Source organism: Salmo salar, chromosome ssa13 (assembly GCF_905237065.1).
Source record: "Salmo salar chromosome ssa13, Ssal_v3.1, whole genome shotgun sequence".
Taxonomy (NCBI): Eukaryota; Metazoa; Chordata; class Actinopteri; order Salmoniformes; family Salmonidae; genus Salmo; species Salmo salar.
The window spans coordinates 43943548-43960328 of record NC_059454.1 but is presented as its reverse complement, the minus strand read 5'-3'; the positions used below and the strand labels follow the sequence as shown (position 1 = coordinate 43960328).

Here is a 16781-nt window from a genome sequence, read left to right as displayed (position 1 = left end):
GTAATTTCTTCAAACAATCAATATTTATTATCAGTTAAGATTTAATTAAGAATTATCAATTAATTGCAATAATGGAGCTGGTCAACGAACCACCCGTAGGTGATTCACTGAGAGCCCAACCTTACAGAGGAATCATGGGTCTTACATAGGTGACACTAAAAATGATTAGTCATGGCTGGTTCCACCCCTCCCCGGGTAGATCAGTGCATCATAAGCTACCTTGTTTTCTTCTTGTGGCTATGTGTATTGGGTCAGTGCACAAACAAGTGACAACGCTCCTTTCTGCTGATAGAATTGCTAACAGTGCTCAAGCCAGCCTCTGTTCACCTCATATCTCCACAGCTGTACCATTGAAAGATTACGAAAAGAACAGGATGGACCGAAGAACTGTGGTCACTCTCAGAGGCTCTTTGTCTTATGTGCCGTGTGGCCAAGTTACTCAGAGACAGAAGATGACTTTGTAACAATACATGTCGATATTGTTCCTCAAGTTTATCTCTGTCACAAGCCGCCCTATGTCCTTGACCATACGTCTAAACCAGCTGCAGGGAGCTAGAGTGGAAACATCTGTTTACAGAAACACAGCATTGGTAGAACAGAAATGTCTTACTATTGTTAAGCATATAATGGTTAACTATTAATATTAAACAAATCAGGTAAATACATAATTTTTCTCACACATTCCCCTCTCAAGAAACTCAGTTTCATACTTTCATACAAATTTAAGGGTACAAGCATTACAAAATATATTTTAACTTCTTATGGCTAGGTCCCTTTTTTCTCCACTTTCTGTCTGAATGACTTGCCCAAAGTAAACTGCCTGTATCTCAGGCCCTGAAGCCAGGATATGCATATGATTGGTACCATTGGAAAGAAAACACTTTGAAGTTTGTAGAAATGTTAAAATAATGTAGGAGAATATAAATCAATAGATATGGTAGGAGAAAATCCCAAAGAAAAAACAACCAGATTTCTTTTTGAGAGACCATCCTCTTAGAAATTTAAGAGAAGGGTCATATTGAAAATTAGCTCCCTGGATGCAATTCCTATGGCTTCCACAGGGTGTCAGCAGTCTATGTTCAAGGTTTCAGGCTTGTAACTTCAAAAACGAATAAGAAATATCAGTTTTAGTAGAAGGACACAGTCTTGGAAATTCATGTTTGCATGCACCATGAAGACATTACGCACCTGTTAAAATCGGTTTCCTATTGAACATACTTCTCTCCGTAAGAAATATTATAGTTTGATTACATTTTAGGGTATCTGAGGAGTAAATCAAAATGGATTTTGACTCGTGGAAACAAAGTTTTGGGGTAGATTTTTGGATTCGCTTTCTCTGCATGTTGAACGAGTGGATTACTCAAATCGATGGCACCAACTAAACTGACTTTTGGGGATATAAAGAAGGATTTTATCTAACAAAACGACACTACATATTATAGCTGGGACCCTTTGGATGACAAATCAGAAAAGACTTTCAAAAAGTAAGTGAATATTTCATCTTTATTTGTGAATGTATGAAACCTGTGGAAAAATATTTTGTTGTGGGGCACCGTCCTCAAACAATCGCATGGCATGTTTTCGCTGTAATAGCTACTGTAACTTGGACAGTGCAGTTAGATTAACAATAATTTAAGCTTTCAGCCGATATAAGACTCTTACATGTACATAAATGTTTAAAATGCATAATATTAATGATTATTTATTTGATTTGCGCGCCCTCCAGTTTCACCGGAAGTTGTCCCGCTAGCGGGACCAATAGCCTTAATTAAACAAACAAAATACATCCTTCTGGTGCCTGACATTTCATCCATGGTAAACAACCTTCCTTTGGGTTGCTGAGTTTAATACCTTCTTTATCAAATCACAGTCAATCTGGAAAATAATAAAACCCATTAAATGAACATCACACACAATCTTCATTACAGCATATGGGACAATCATCCCGCTGACAATGAGCGCAGTTGTAGGGGTCAGCGTGATGGAAATGTCCATCACGTTTAGAACCCTTCCTACACCAGTGACAGAGACCCCTCTTTGGGCACTTTGTACACACAGTGTGGAACATGAGCTCTACATCTGGGTCCTTATGCTCAGGATTGGGGTCCTCATCATCAGAGATGTAGTCAGGAATAGTTCAGGGAAATCATTCAGTTTCCAAATCATAATTAAAACCCAATTAATTATCCAACCCAAATTTAGAATGACATTGCTCAGTGATTCACATTGGTTCTATCACTCAAAGTTAAAACCCTTAACTTAGCACACATCGGCACTAGCAGAATGTACATTCACATTAACATACAGTATAATTATCCATCATTCTGGCATTAACTTTCTTATCACGGTGATAATTACAGATCAGTATCTCATTGCATTCTTAGTCTACATTACTATACATTTCACAGTGTGTAGACCTCTACAATCAACTTGATACCCCAATACAGGCACAGTTGATCAACCCCCCGCAACCCCTCCGGCATTCAATCATAATCAAATCATATCAAATGTATTTATATAGCCCTTCTTACATCAGCTGATATCTCAAAGTGCTGTACAGAAACCCATCCTAAAACCCCAAACAGCAAGCAATGCAGGTGTAGAAGCACGGTGGCTAGGAAAAACTCCCTAGAAAGGCCAAAACCTAGGAAGAAACCTAGAGAGGAACCAGGCTATGAGGGGTGGCCAGTCCTCTTCTGGCTGTGCCGGGTGGAGATTATAACAGCACATGGGCTAGATGTTCAAATGTTCATAAATGACCAGCATTGTCAAATAAGAATATTCATAGTAGTTGTCGAGGGTGCAACAAGTCAGTAACACAAGAGTAAGTGTCAGTTGGCTTTTTCCTAGCCGATCTTTGAGAGTATCTCTACCGCTCCTGCTGTCTCTAGAGAGTTGAAAACAGCAGGTCTGGGACAGGTAGCACGTCCGGTGAATAGGTCAGGGTTCCAGCAGGTCTGGGACAGGTAGCACGTCCGGTAAACAGGTCAGGGTTCCATAGCTGCAGGCAGAACAGTTGGAACTGGAGCAGCAGCACGGCCAGGTGAACTGGGGACAGCAAGGAGTCATCAAGCCAGGTAGTCCTGAGGCATGGTCCTAGGGCTCAGGTCCTCTGAGAGAGAGAAAGAAAGAAAAAGAAAGAGAGAATTAGAGAGAGTATATTTAAATTCACACAGGACAACGGAAAAGACAAGAGAAATACTCCAGATGTGACAGACTGACCCTAGCCCCCCGACACGTAAACTACTGCAGCATAAATACTGGAGGCTGAGACAGGAGGGGTCAGGAGACACTGTGGCCCCATCTGATGAAACCCCCGGACAGGGCCAAACAGGTAGGATATAACCCCACCCACTTTGCCAAAGCACAGCCTCCACACCACTAGAGGGATATCTCCAACCACCAACATACCATCCCGGGACAAGGCCGAGTATAGCCCACAAAGATCTCCGCCACAGCACAGCCCAAGGGGGGGCACCAACCCAGACAGGAAGACCACGTCAGTGACTCAACCCACTCAAGTGACGCACCCCTCCCAGGGACGGCATGGAAGAACACCAGTAAGCCAGTGACTCAGCCCCCGTAATAGGGGTAGAGGCAGAGAATCCCAGTGGAAGGAGGGGAAACCGGCCAGGCAGAGACAGCAAGGGCGGTTCGTTGCTCCAGCCTTTCCGTTCACCTTCACACCCCTGGGCCAGACTACACTTAATCATAGGACCTACTGAAGAGATGTGTCTTCAGTAAAGACTTAAAGGTTGAGACTGAGTCTGCGTCTCTCACATGGGTAGGCAGACTATTCCATAAAAATGGAGCTCTATAGGAGAAAGCCCTGCCTCCAGCTGTTTGCTTAGAAATTCTAGGAACAATTAGGAGGCCCGCGTCTTGTGACCGTAGCGTACGTGTAGGTATGTACGGCAGGACCAAATCGGAAAGATAGGTAGGAGCAAGCCCATGTAATGCTTTGTATGTTAGCAGTAAAACCTTGAAATCAGCCCTTGCCTTAACAGGAAGCCAGTGTAGGGAGGCTAGCACTGGAGTAATATGATCACATTTTTTGGTTCTAGTCAGGATTCTAGCAGCCGTATTTAGCACTAACTGAAGTTAATTTAGTGCTTTATCCGGGTAGCCGGAAAGGCGTCTCTTAACCTGTTTAGGATAGGGGGCAGTATTTTCACGGCCGGATAAAAAACGTACCCGATTTAATCTGGTTATTACTCCTGCCCAGAAACTATAATATGCGTATAATTGCTTGATTTGGATAGAAAATACCCTAAAGTTTCTAAAACTGTTTGAATGGTGTCTGTGAGTATAACAGAACTCATTTGGCAGGCCAAAACCTGAGAAGATTCTATACAGGAAGTGCCCTCTCTGACCATTTCTTGGCCTTCTATAGCCTCTTTATCGAAAACAGAGGATCTCTGTTGTAACGTGACATTTTCTAAGGCTCCCATAGGCTCTCAGAAGGCGCCAGAACGGGGAATGATGACTCTGCAGTCCCTGGGCGAAAAACAGTAGCGCATTTGGATAGTGGTCGATCTGAGAACAATGAAACGGGTGCGCGCGTGCACGTGAAGAGTCCAACGTCTCCCGGTCGGAATATTATCGCTATTTTACGAGAAAAATGATTTTAAACAGCGTTTGACATGCTTCGAAGTACGGTAATGGAATATTTTGACATTTTTTGTCACGATTTGCGCCGGCGCTTCACCCTTCGGATAGTGTCTTGAACGCAAGAACAAAATGCCGCTATTTGGATATAACTATGGATTATTTGGAACCAAAACAACATTGGGTGTAAAGTAGAAGTCCTGGGAGTGCATTCTGACGAAGAACAGCAAAGGTAATCCAATTTTTCTTATAGTAAATCTGAGTTTGGTGAGTGCCAAACTTGGTGGGTGTCAAAATAGCTAGCCATGATGGCCGGGCTATCTACTCAGAATATTGCAAAATGTGCTTTCACCGAAAAGCTATTTTAAAATCTGACATAGCGATTGCATAAAGGAGTTCTGTATCTATAATTCTTAAAATAATTGTTATGTTTTTTGTGAACGTTTATCATGAGTAATTTAGTAAATTCACCGGAAGTGTTCGGTGGGTATGCTAGTTCTGAACGTCACATGCTAATGTAAAAAGCTGGTTTTTGATATAAATATGAACTTGATTGAACAAAACATGCATGTATTGTATAACATAATGTCCTAGGAGTGTCATCTGATGAAGATCATCAAAGGTTAGTGCTGCATTTAGCTGTGGTTTTGGTTTTTGTGACATTATAAGCTAGCTTGAAAAATGGGTGTGTGATTATTTCTGGCTGGGTACTCTCCTGACATAATCTAATGTTTTGCTTTCGTTGTAAAGCCTTTTTGAAATCAGACAATGTGGTTAGATAAAGGAGAGTCTTGTCTTTAAAATTGTGTAAAATAGTCATATGTTTGAAAAATTGAAGTTTTGGGATTTTTGAGGAGTTTGTAATTTGCGCCACGCCCTATCATTGGATATTGGAGCGGTGTTCCGCTAGCGGAACATCTAGATGTAAGAGGTTTTAATCTTCTGGCGTCTCTTAATTTTCTTCTTCAGATAGCTTTACAGTTCGTTACACATGTTCAAAGTGAATGGGCCTTGATAATGTCTCTCACCTGAGCCGCCACTGTCCTTTACAGTCCATTGTGTCTTGTCCATTTGCCAACCAGTACACCAGCAACATGAGAGACGTTTGGAACAGACTCACTCCACGTGGACGCCTGTCACACTCCTGAGAGAGAAGGCATGAGAGAACAGGCAGTTGATAGCATCGACTGGATACTGGGTACAGGTTGCTGGCTCGGACTCAGGTCTCATGGTATAGGTGGTAAAGGACCATACTGAATGCCATTTTTCGCCATTACTTCAGCCGGTTAGAGGGGATTTAGGTTCACACTGTTCACAGTCAAATTTTCCCTTTCATGCATCTAGATACCATCTGTGGTCACCTTCGGCATAACCTTGAGAGAGGACAGATCAGAACAACAGTTTAGTTTAGGACATTTCTGATCCAAGAAATCCATACAAATGATTTACTATATGACAAATTATTACTTTAACAATATTCTTAATACAAATTTCTAAGACACATGCCAAAGAGAATAACAACACATAGTTGAAATCATATTTATTTTTTAATTGGCTTATACTCCCCCATCATATCGACAACCTCACTGCAGAGTTACAGGGCGAGCAGACCCAATCTAGTGAGATTTATATTAAAGAAATACAGAAACAGAACAAACAAAACAAACAGCAATACACTTCTGCATATATCCTTTGATACACTTCTTCCTTTTACAGGCAGGCAAGTGAACAAAACAATCTGCATATTTAACCAACAAGCCTCAGGGGACTGGTAAACCCCCCTGTTGACACATGACTCACATTGTGATTAATGTGTAAAAAAAACAACACTTCTGGTTAACCTGTTATGGCTAGGGGGCAGTATTTTCACGGCCGGATAAAAAACGTACCCGATTTAATCTGATTATTACTCCTGCCCAGAAACTATAATATGCATATAATTATTAGCTTTGGATAGAAAACACTCCAAAGTTTCTAAAACTGTTTGAATGGTGTCTGTGAGTATAACAGAACTAATTTGGCAGGCCAAAACCTGAGAAGATTCCATGCAGGAAGTGCCCTGTCTGACAATTTCTTGGCCTTCTTGATTATCTCTATCCATTACAGGGGATCTCTGCTGTTACGTGACACTTCCTACGGCTCCCATGGGCTCTCAGAAGGCGGCAAAAAGCTGAATCGTGGCTTTGCAGGCTCTGGCTGAAAAAAAGTAGCGCGTTTGGATAGTGGCTGCTCACAGTACTGTGAGACTCAGGCGCGTGCACGATGGGACTCCATGTTTTATCTTTGAACGAAAACCACCGCTCCCGGTCGGAATATTATCGCTTTTTTACGAGAAAAATGGCATAAAAATGGATTTTAAACAGTGGTAATGGAATATTTAGACATTTTTTTGTCACGAAATGCGTCATGCGCGTGACCCTTATTTACACTTCGGATAGTGTCTTGAACGCACGAACAAAACGCCGCTATTTGGATATAACTATGGATTATTTTGAACCAAACCAACATTTGTTATTGAAGTAGCAGTCCTGGGAGTGCATTCTGATGAAGAACACCAAAGGTAATCAAACTTTTCTAATAGTAAATCTGACTTTGGTGAAGGCTAAACTTGCTGGGTGTCTAAATAGCTAGCCCGTGATGCCGGGCTATGTACTCAGAATATTGCAAAATGTGCTTTCACCGAAAAGCTATTTTAAAATCGGACACCTCGATTGCACAAAGGAGTTCTGTATCTATAATTCTTAAAATAATTGTTATGTTTTTTGTGAAACATAACATTTTTTTTTTGTGAAACATAATCACGTTTATCGTGAGTAATTTAGTAAATTCACTGGAAGTGTTCGGTGGGAATGCTAGTTCTGAACGTCACATGCTAATGTAAAAAGCTGTTTTTTGATATAAATATGAACTTGATTGAACAAAACATGCATGTATTGTATAACATAATGTCCTAGGGTTGTCATCTGATGAAGATCATCAAAGGTTAGTGCTGCATTTAGCTGTGGTTTTGTTTTTTGTGACATTATATGCTAGCTTGAAAAATGGGTGTCTGATTATTTCTGGCTGGGTACTCTGCTGACATAATCTAATGTTTTGCTTTCGCTGTAAAGCCTTTTTGAAATCGGACAGTGTGGTTAGATAAAGGAGAGTCTTGTCTTTAAAATGCAGTAAAATAGTCATATGTTTGAAAAATTGAAGTTTTTCTATTTTTGAGGAAATTGTAATTCATGCCACGCCTATCATTGGATATTGGAGCAGGTGTTCCGCTAGCGGAACGTCTAGATGTAAGAGGTTAAATAAGAATAATAAAAATAACAAATCAAATTAGAATTACTATCGTTAATAACTCCATAAATAAATAATTGTATCCCATAAGGTAATAGTAAAATAAACTAAAGACAGGGGACTGTTGATCAAATAAACTCAGCAAAAAAAGAAACGTCCCTTTTTCAAGACCCTGTCTTTCAAAGATAATTCATAAAAATCCAAATAACTTCACAGATCTTCATTGTAAAGGGTTTAAACACTATTTCCCATGCTTGTTCAATGAACCATAAACAATTAATGAACATGCACCTGTGGAATGGTCGTTAAGACACTAACAGCTTACAGACGGGAAGGAATTAAGGTCAGAGTTATGAAAACTTAGGACACTAAATAGGATTTTTTACTGATTCTGAAAAACACCAAAAGAAAGATGCCCAGGGTCCCTGCTCATCTGCTTGAACGTGCCTTAGGCATGCTGCAAGGAGGCATGAGGACTGCAGATATGGTCAGGGCAATAAATTGTAATGTCTGTACTGTGAGACGCCTAAGACAGCGCTAGAGGGAGACAGGACGGACAGTGGCAGACCACATGTAACAACACCTGCACAGGATCAGTACATCCGAGCATCACACCTGCGGGACAGGTACAGGATGGCAACAACAACTGCTCAAGTTACACCAGGAACGCACAATCCCTCCATCAGTGCTCAGACTGTCCGCAATAGGCTGAAAGAGGCTGGACTGAGGGCTTGTAGGCCTGTTGTAAGGCAGGTCCTCACCAGACATCACCGGCAACAACGTCACCACAAACCCACCGTCGCTGGACCAGACAGGACTGGTAAAAAGTGCTCTTTTCTGACGAGTCACGGTTTTGTCTCACCAAGGGTGATGGTCGGATTCACATTTATCATCGAAGGAATGAGCGTTACACTGAGGCCTGTACTCTGGAGTCGGATCGATTTGGAGGTGGAGGGTCCGTCATGGTCTGGGGGCGGTGTGTCACAGAATCATCGGACTGAGCTTGTTGTCATTGCAGGCAATCTCAACACTGTTCATTTCAGGGAAGACATCCTCCTCCCTCATGTGGTACCCTTCCTGCAGGCTCATCCTGACATGACCCTCCAGCATGACAATGCCACCAGCCATACTGCTTGTTCTTTGTGTGATTTCCAGCAAGACATGAATATCAGTGTTCTGCCATGGCCAGCGAAGAGCCCGGATCTCAATCCAATTGAGCACGTCTGGGACCTGTTGGATCGGAAAGTGAGGGCTAGGGCCATTTCCCCCAGAAATGTCCGAGAACTTGCAGGTGCCTTGGTGGAAGAGTGGGGTAACATCCCACAGCAAGAACTGGCAAATCTGGTGCAGTCCATAAGGAGGAGATGCACTGCAGTACTTAATGCAGCTGGTGGCCACACCAGATACTGACTGTTACTTTTGATTTCGACCCCCCCAACCCCCCCCCGCCCCCTTTGTTCAGGGACACATTATTCAATTTCTGTTAGTCACATGTCTGTGAAACTTACATTTACATTACATTTACATCCTTTAGCAGATGCTCTTATCCAGAGCGACTTACAAATTGGTGCATTCACCTTATGATATCCAGTGGAACAACCACTTTACAATAGTACATCTATATCTTTTTTGGGGGGGGGGGGGTAGGGGGGGATAGAAGGATTACTTTATCCTATCCCAGGTATTCCTTAAAGAGGTGGGGTTTCAGGTGTCTCCGGAAGGTGGTGATTGACTCCGCTGTCCTGGCGTCATGAGGGAGCTTGTTCCACCATTGGGGTGCCACAGCAGCAAACAGTTTTGACTGGGCTGAGCGGGAACTGTGCTTCCGCAGAGGTAGGGAGGCGAGCAGGCCAGAGGTGGATGAATGCAGTGCCCTTCTTTGGGTGTAGGGACTGATCAGAGCCTGAAGGTACGGAGGTGCCGTTTCCCTCACAGCTCCGTAGGCAAGCACCATGGTCTTGTAGCAGATGCAAGCTTCAACTGGAAGCCAGTGGAGTGTGCGGAGGAGCGGGGTGACATGAGAGAACTTGGGAAGGTTGAACACCAGACGGACTGCGGCATTCTGGATGAGTTGTAGGGGTTTAATGGCACAGGCAGGGAGCCCCGCCAGCAGCGAGTTGCAGTAATCCAGATGGGAGATGACAAGGAGAGAGAGTTAGTTAGGATCCTTCTAGACCTATCTGCTGCCTCCGTGACACAGAGAAGAGCAGTCTCAGTTGAATGACCAGTCTTCAAACCTGACTGATTTGGATCAAGAAGGTCATTCTGAGAGAGATAGCAAGAGAGCTGGCCAAGGACGGCACGCTCAAGAGTTTTGGAGAGAAAAGAAAGAAGGGATACTGGTCTGTAGATGTTGACATCGGAGTGATCGAGTGTAGGTTTTTTGAGAAGGGGTGCAACTCTCGCTCTCTTGAAGACGGAAGGGACGTAACCAGCGGTCAAGGATGAGTTGATGAGTGAGGTGAGGTAGGGGAGAAGGTCTCCGGAAATGGTCTGGAGAAGAGAGGAGGGGATAGGGTCAAGCGGGCAGGTTGTTGGGCGGCCGGCCGTCACAAGTCGCAAGATTTCATCTGGAGAGAGAGGGGAGAAAGAGGTCAAAGCATAGGGTAGGGCAATGTGAGCAGGACCAGCGGTGTCATTTGACATAACAAACGAGGATCGGATGTCGTCAACTTTCTTTTCAAAATGGCTGACGAAGTCATCCGCAGAGAGGGAGGAGGGGGGAGGGTTAGGAGGATTCAGGAGGGAGGAGAAGGTGGCAAAGAGCTTCCTAGGGTTAGAAGCAGATGCTTGGAATTTAGAGTGGTAGAAAGTGGCTTTAGCAGCAGAAACAGAGGAAGAAAATGTAGAGAGGAGGGAGTGAAAAGATGCCAGGTCCGCAGGGAGTCGTCAAGCCACGGAGCAGGAGGGGAGGACCGAGCCGGCCGGGAGGATAGGGGACACAGAGAGTCAAAGGATGCAGAAAGGGAGGAGAGGAGGGTTGAGGAAGCAGAATCAGGAGATTGGTTGGAGAAGAATTGAGCAGAGGGAAGAGATGATAGGATGGAAGAGGAGAGAGTAGCAGGAGAGAGAGACCGAAGGTTGCGACGGCGCAATACCATCTGAGTAGGGGCAGAGTGAGTAGTGTTGGAGGAGAGCGAGAGGGAAAAGGATACAAGGTAGTGGTCGGAGACTTGGAGGGGAGTTGCAGTGAGATTAATAGAAGAACAGCATCTAGTAAAGATGAGGTCAAGCGTATTGGCCACTCTAACCACCAGGTTAGAGTGGCCAATATAACTTTTCCAACCTGCTCTTTAGAAATTAGAATTGATGTAAACTACAGTGGTTCAATGTTTCCAGGAATAGGCTCAAACTTAGTTTATTCAGCTAGATAACTTGGTACAGTATTCTTCCGTGAAACCCACCCAGTGCACTGTATCCTATGACGCAGTAGCTAACTAGCATGCTAGCATCCAATAACACACGGTTAGCACCAATACTTGGTTACAACAAACTACCAATGGATCATTTGTGTCCGTGTCTTGTTCAGTTTATGTCTCAATTGTTGAATCTCGTTATGTTCATACAAATATTTACACATGTTAAGTTTGCTGAAAATAAATGCAGTTGACAGTGAGAGGACGTTTCTTTTTTTGCTGAGTTGATAAACTTCTTCCTAATCATCAATGTTTACATATTACATTTCACATCTCACCCAATGTGTCTAGGCTCTCTAGTGAGGGTGATCAGGCCCCACCAGAAAGTCAGAACCGAGGTCAGAGGTCATTCAACCCCATGAAGTGAGTGTTTCTCTCCCCTTTCTCTCCCTCCGACTCAGACTCATTATTTGAAAACATTTCAAACATTTCATGCATTTTGTATACCAGGTTTACATAGTTTTTTTCTCTCAGTATATCTCTTATAAAAAAAATCCTGTGTTCAATTAAAACTCAGAAAATAAAAACTTCCAGAAATTGAATTTGTGTTCCCCTTAAAGTACATCCTCTCTAACCCTTGAAAAACCCACTAATACCAAATGAAAATACCCAACACAATACATCAAACACCGTATTAACACTATTAAGAAATATTCATAACAGGTGGGTTGTGTGTGTGTGTGTGTGTGTGTGTGTGTGTGTGTGTGTGTGTGTGTGTGTGTGTGTGTGTGTGTGTGTGTGTGTGTGTGTGTGTGTGTGTGTGTGTGTGTGTGTGTGTGTGTGTGTGTGTGTGTGTGTGTGTGTGTGTGTGTGTGCGCGTGTGTGGTAAAACATAGGACAAAAACAAATAAATGGCCTTTACGGACAGATCTGGGTACCTTTATACTTAATAGAACTACAGAATTGCACTAACTGCTCTCCCAAGGCAAAAGCCTCAGGAAACATTTCAAAGGGAGAGATAAGGACACTCCATCCTTTCCCAAGGGAGAAAATAACATTTTTGCTAAATCTTAATCAGTCCAAACAGTTCAAAATTTGAATTCTTACTTTCCATTTTACTTTCCAATTAACTTCCCATTTCCTTTCTTTCCCACTTTCTTTGTTACTTTCACTAACTACATACAGTTGAAGTCGGAAGTTTACAAACACTTAGGTTGGAGTCATTAAAACTCATTTTTCAACCACTCCACAAATGTCTTGACAAACTATAGTTGTGGCATGTCGGTTAGGACATCTACTTTGTGCATGACACAAGTCATTTTTCCAACAATTGTTTACAGACTAATTATTTCACTTATAATTAATTGTATCACAATTCCAATGGGTCAGATGTTTACATACACTAAGTTGACTGTGGCTTTAAACAGCTTGGAAAATTCCAGAAAATGATGTCATAGCTTTAGAAGCTTCTGATAGGCTAATTGACATCATTTGAGTCAATTGGAGGCATACCTGTGGATGTATTTCAATGCCTACCTTCAAACTCAGTGCCTCTTTGCTTGACATCATGGGGAAATCAAAAGAAATCAGCCAAGACCTCCACAAGTCTGGTTCATCCTTGGGAGCAATTTCCAAACGCCTGAAGGTACCACGTTCATCTGTACAAACAATAGTATGCAAGTATAAACACCATGGGATCACGCAGCCGTCATACCGCTCAGGAAGGAGGCGGTCTCCTAGAGATGAACGTACTTTGGTGCAAAAAGTGCAAATCAATTCCAGAACAACAGCAAAGGACCTTGTGAAGATGCTGGAGGAAACAGGTACAAAAGTATCTATATCCATAGTAAAACAAGTCCTATATCGACATAACCTGAAAGGCCGCTCAGCAAGGAAGAAGCCACTGCTCCAAAATCGCCATAAAAAAGCCAGACTACGTTTTGCAACTGCACATGGGGACAAAGATTGTGCTTTTTCGAGAAATGTCCTCTGGTCTGATGAAACAAAAATAGAACTGTTTGGCCATAATGACCATCGTTATGTTTGGAGGAAAAAGAGGGAGGCTTGCAAGCCGAAGAACACCATCCCAACCATGTAGCACGGGAGTGGAAGCATCATGTTGTGTGGGTGCTTTGCTGCAGGAGTGACTGGTGCACTTCACAAAATAGATGGCATCATGAGGACAGAAAATTATGTGGATATATTGAAGCAACATCTCAAGACATCAGTCAGGAAGTTAAACTTGGTCGCAAATGGGTCTTCCAAATGGACAATGACCCCAAGCATACTTCCAAAGTTGTGGCAAAATGGCTTAAGGACAACGAAGTCAAGGTAGTGGAGTGGCCATCACAAAGCCCTGACCTCAAGCCCATAGAAAATTTGTGAGGAGGACTGAAAAAGCGTTTGCGAGCAAGGAGGCCTACAAACCTGACTCAGTTACACCAGCTCTGTCAAGAGGAATGGGCCAAAGTTCAACTTATTGTGGGAAGCTTGTGGAAGGCTACCTGAAACATTTGACCCAAGTTAAACAATTTAAAGCAATTACTACCAAATACTAATTGAGTGTATGTAAACTTCTGACCCACTGGGAATGTGATAAAAGAAATAAAAGCTGAAATAAATCATTCTCTCGACTATTGTTCTGACATTTCACATTCTTAAAATAAAGTGGTGATCCTAACTGACCTAAGACAGGGAATTGTTTTACTAGGATTAAATGTCAGGAATTGTGAAAAACTGAGTTTAAATGTATTTGGCTAAGATGTATGTAAACTTCCCGACTTCAACTGTATCTGTTTACTTTAACTCAGAAGCTCTCTCAGTCACCATCACCCAGTACATTTATTTTCCACTCAAATACTTGTTTCTCTCTACAATCTCTCCGTCTAACGTGACTTTACCAGGTGAACAAAAAGTTTTAAATTATAGACAAAACAAAACATGATAACTTCTGTTAATAGGGAGGCCTCCCTCCAATCTTTAATAATTTGTTTTAATCCACTCCAGCATTTAGTGTATATACTATAACCAATCTCCGTTGGATATTCATTATTTGCTTCAAACTCATTAAATGTCTATTATTTTAAGAATAACATGTAATGCGCCAAATTTATAAAATACATCGGCCAATTTCAGAAGAGAAAATATAAACTTTGGAGGGAGTTTACTTTCTAAAGTAGATCTCGAGACTAGGTTTCTTTCTGATTATAACTTTCACTTTAACTGGCCTGGCACTGTCCCTGTACTTTTACTAAAAGTGGACATACGGCAATCTTTTTCTGAGACTATTTCCCAGAACCTGTAGCAGGGGTGGGAAACTCCAGTCCTCGGGGGCCTGATTGGTGTCACCCTTTTTCTCCATCCCTAGCAAACACAGCTGATTAATCAAATTGCATTCTAAACTGAAGATCATGATTAGGTGATTATTGGAGTCAGGTGTGTTAGCTGGGCCTGGGTTAAAACTGTGACACCAATCAGGCCCCCGAGGACTGGAATTGCCCACCCCTGCTGTAGACTGAGATACAGTTAAAGCATTATATGACTATCAAATTATCCATAAAGGGAACAACTCAGAATACTTTTTTCACCCCTTACGTACGTCTACGTTTAGGTGTGCAAGTTTGTATATTATTATTATTTCCATTATTACTTCATCAAATCTCCAGTAATCGATTACACCCATATACAATTTCAATTTTTTTTCATATCTTCACAGAATCCATATATAACGTTATAAGTCTTAGCTACTCACGTCAACACCACTCCATGTGCTTTGCAACGACTCGCCGTTGCTACAAAGACGCCTTGCAACCACACTACCCCCAGAACCCAAAGACTTTGGTTTCCCGGATTCTCCCGGCTGGTCATCGGAATAATGCGCCACACTTACCTCGTGATATTACTGTGATGGGCAGTGATGGGCGGAGTCCCTAGATAACTGTTATATATAGAAACATATTCTCCAAATTTCAATCAGTTTATTATGCAAATGCAAATCTTTTATCCAAATTTCAAATTCTCTCAAATCACATTCCCAAAACACACTAATTAATTAGTTGTTTTCTACAATATTTTTTTTATAACTTGCAGGAATATTTTCTAATTTCTCTCTCAGTGTTAGTTTCTGGGATAGCATAACTCATACATTTACATCTTACAATACTAACCCATGGCATAACCTAATTTCTATTAAACTCTTATAGATCAGTTCCACAGGCTCACCAAGTTGAGAATGTTCCTCAGAACTTTACACGCTAGTGTTGTTTCCCCGGTCACCAGGCTCACCTAATTGAGAGTGCTCCTCAGAGCCTCCCACACTAGTCTTGTTGCCTAGAACCAACAGGCTCACCTAATTGAGAGTGCTTCTCAGAGCCTCCCACACTAGTCTTGTTACCTAAGGCCCACAAGTAGCTACTGGCTTCTCACGGAAAGAATTGCTTTCAAGAAAGACTACAGGGTGAGATTGGTTTATGTTCGGAATGCTGTATACACCTGCCAACGCGTACTTCTTGGATCTTAGGCAGGTTTCATCTGCTCACTCTTGGAGTGTAGTCTGCCCTGAGTACCCAATGAGGGTTACTCCTGTGCACAGTTTACCCAGGTCCTTAGGAGCGTTCAGCAGATGAAGGTCAGCATCCCATCCTCCTCCACGACATTCCGGGCGAAAAGTGAGAGAGACTTTGTAATTTCTTCAAACAATCAATCTTTATTATCGATTAAGAATTGCAATAATGGAGCTGGTCTACGAACCACCCATAGGTGATGCACTGAGAGCCCAACCTTACAGAGGAATCATGGGTCTTATATAGGTGACACTAAAAATGCTTAGTCATGGCTGGTTCCACCCCTCCCCGGGTAGATCAGGGCATCATAAGCTACCTTGTTTTCTTCTTTTCACTATGTGTATCGGGTCATAGTGCACAAACAAGTGATAACGTTCCTTTCTGCTGATAGAATTGTTAACAGTGCTTGACCATACGTCTAAACCAGCTGCAGGGAGCTAGAGTGGAAACATCCCTTTACAGAAACACAGCATCAGTAGAATATAAATGTGTTGCTATTGTTAAGCATATACTTGTTAATATTAATATTAAACAAATCAGGTAAACACTTCATTTCTCTCTCACATTACTGTTAACGCTCAGAGGCCTGCTTTGGAGTGTTTGGCTTAATGGAGATAGAGATATGAAGCCAAACTAAAGCACTGTGTCAGGCTGAATAATGACTCCTGAATAGACTAGAGACTACAGGTCAACATTCTTATGTTGTGATCGCTTACTGCAGTTTATGTCAACTCAACACCTCTACAGCAGGTTGGCTGAGTTCTCTCTGAACTGTGTTAGCGGGTCAGTGCGTGTGTGTGTACTGTGTGTGTGTGTGTGTGTGTGTACTGTATTTACGTGTGCGTGCGTGTGTGTTTGAACTGTGTAAGCAGGTCAGCTGGCTTAATCACCCGGGATCTGATGAATAATGGTATATTCAATTTGGTTAGATGGAAACCTGCAAGACAAGCACTGCATACCATGTACTTCC

At 42.3% G+C, this 16781-nt stretch overlaps 1 long non-coding RNA gene across 1 annotated transcript; it reads right to left on the bottom strand.

The window, feature by feature from the left end:
• Nucleotides 1-3053: 3053 nt before the first annotated feature.
• On the bottom strand, nucleotides 3054-16010 carry LOC106567003 (uncharacterized). Its single transcript, XR_001319988.1, has 3 exons — nucleotides 15741-16010; nucleotides 5637-5981; nucleotides 3054-3112 (listed from the first exon to the last, which is right to left on the bottom strand). It is a non-coding gene; the product is annotated as an uncharacterized lncRNA (long non-coding RNA).
• Nucleotides 16011-16781: the final 771 nt, after the last annotated feature.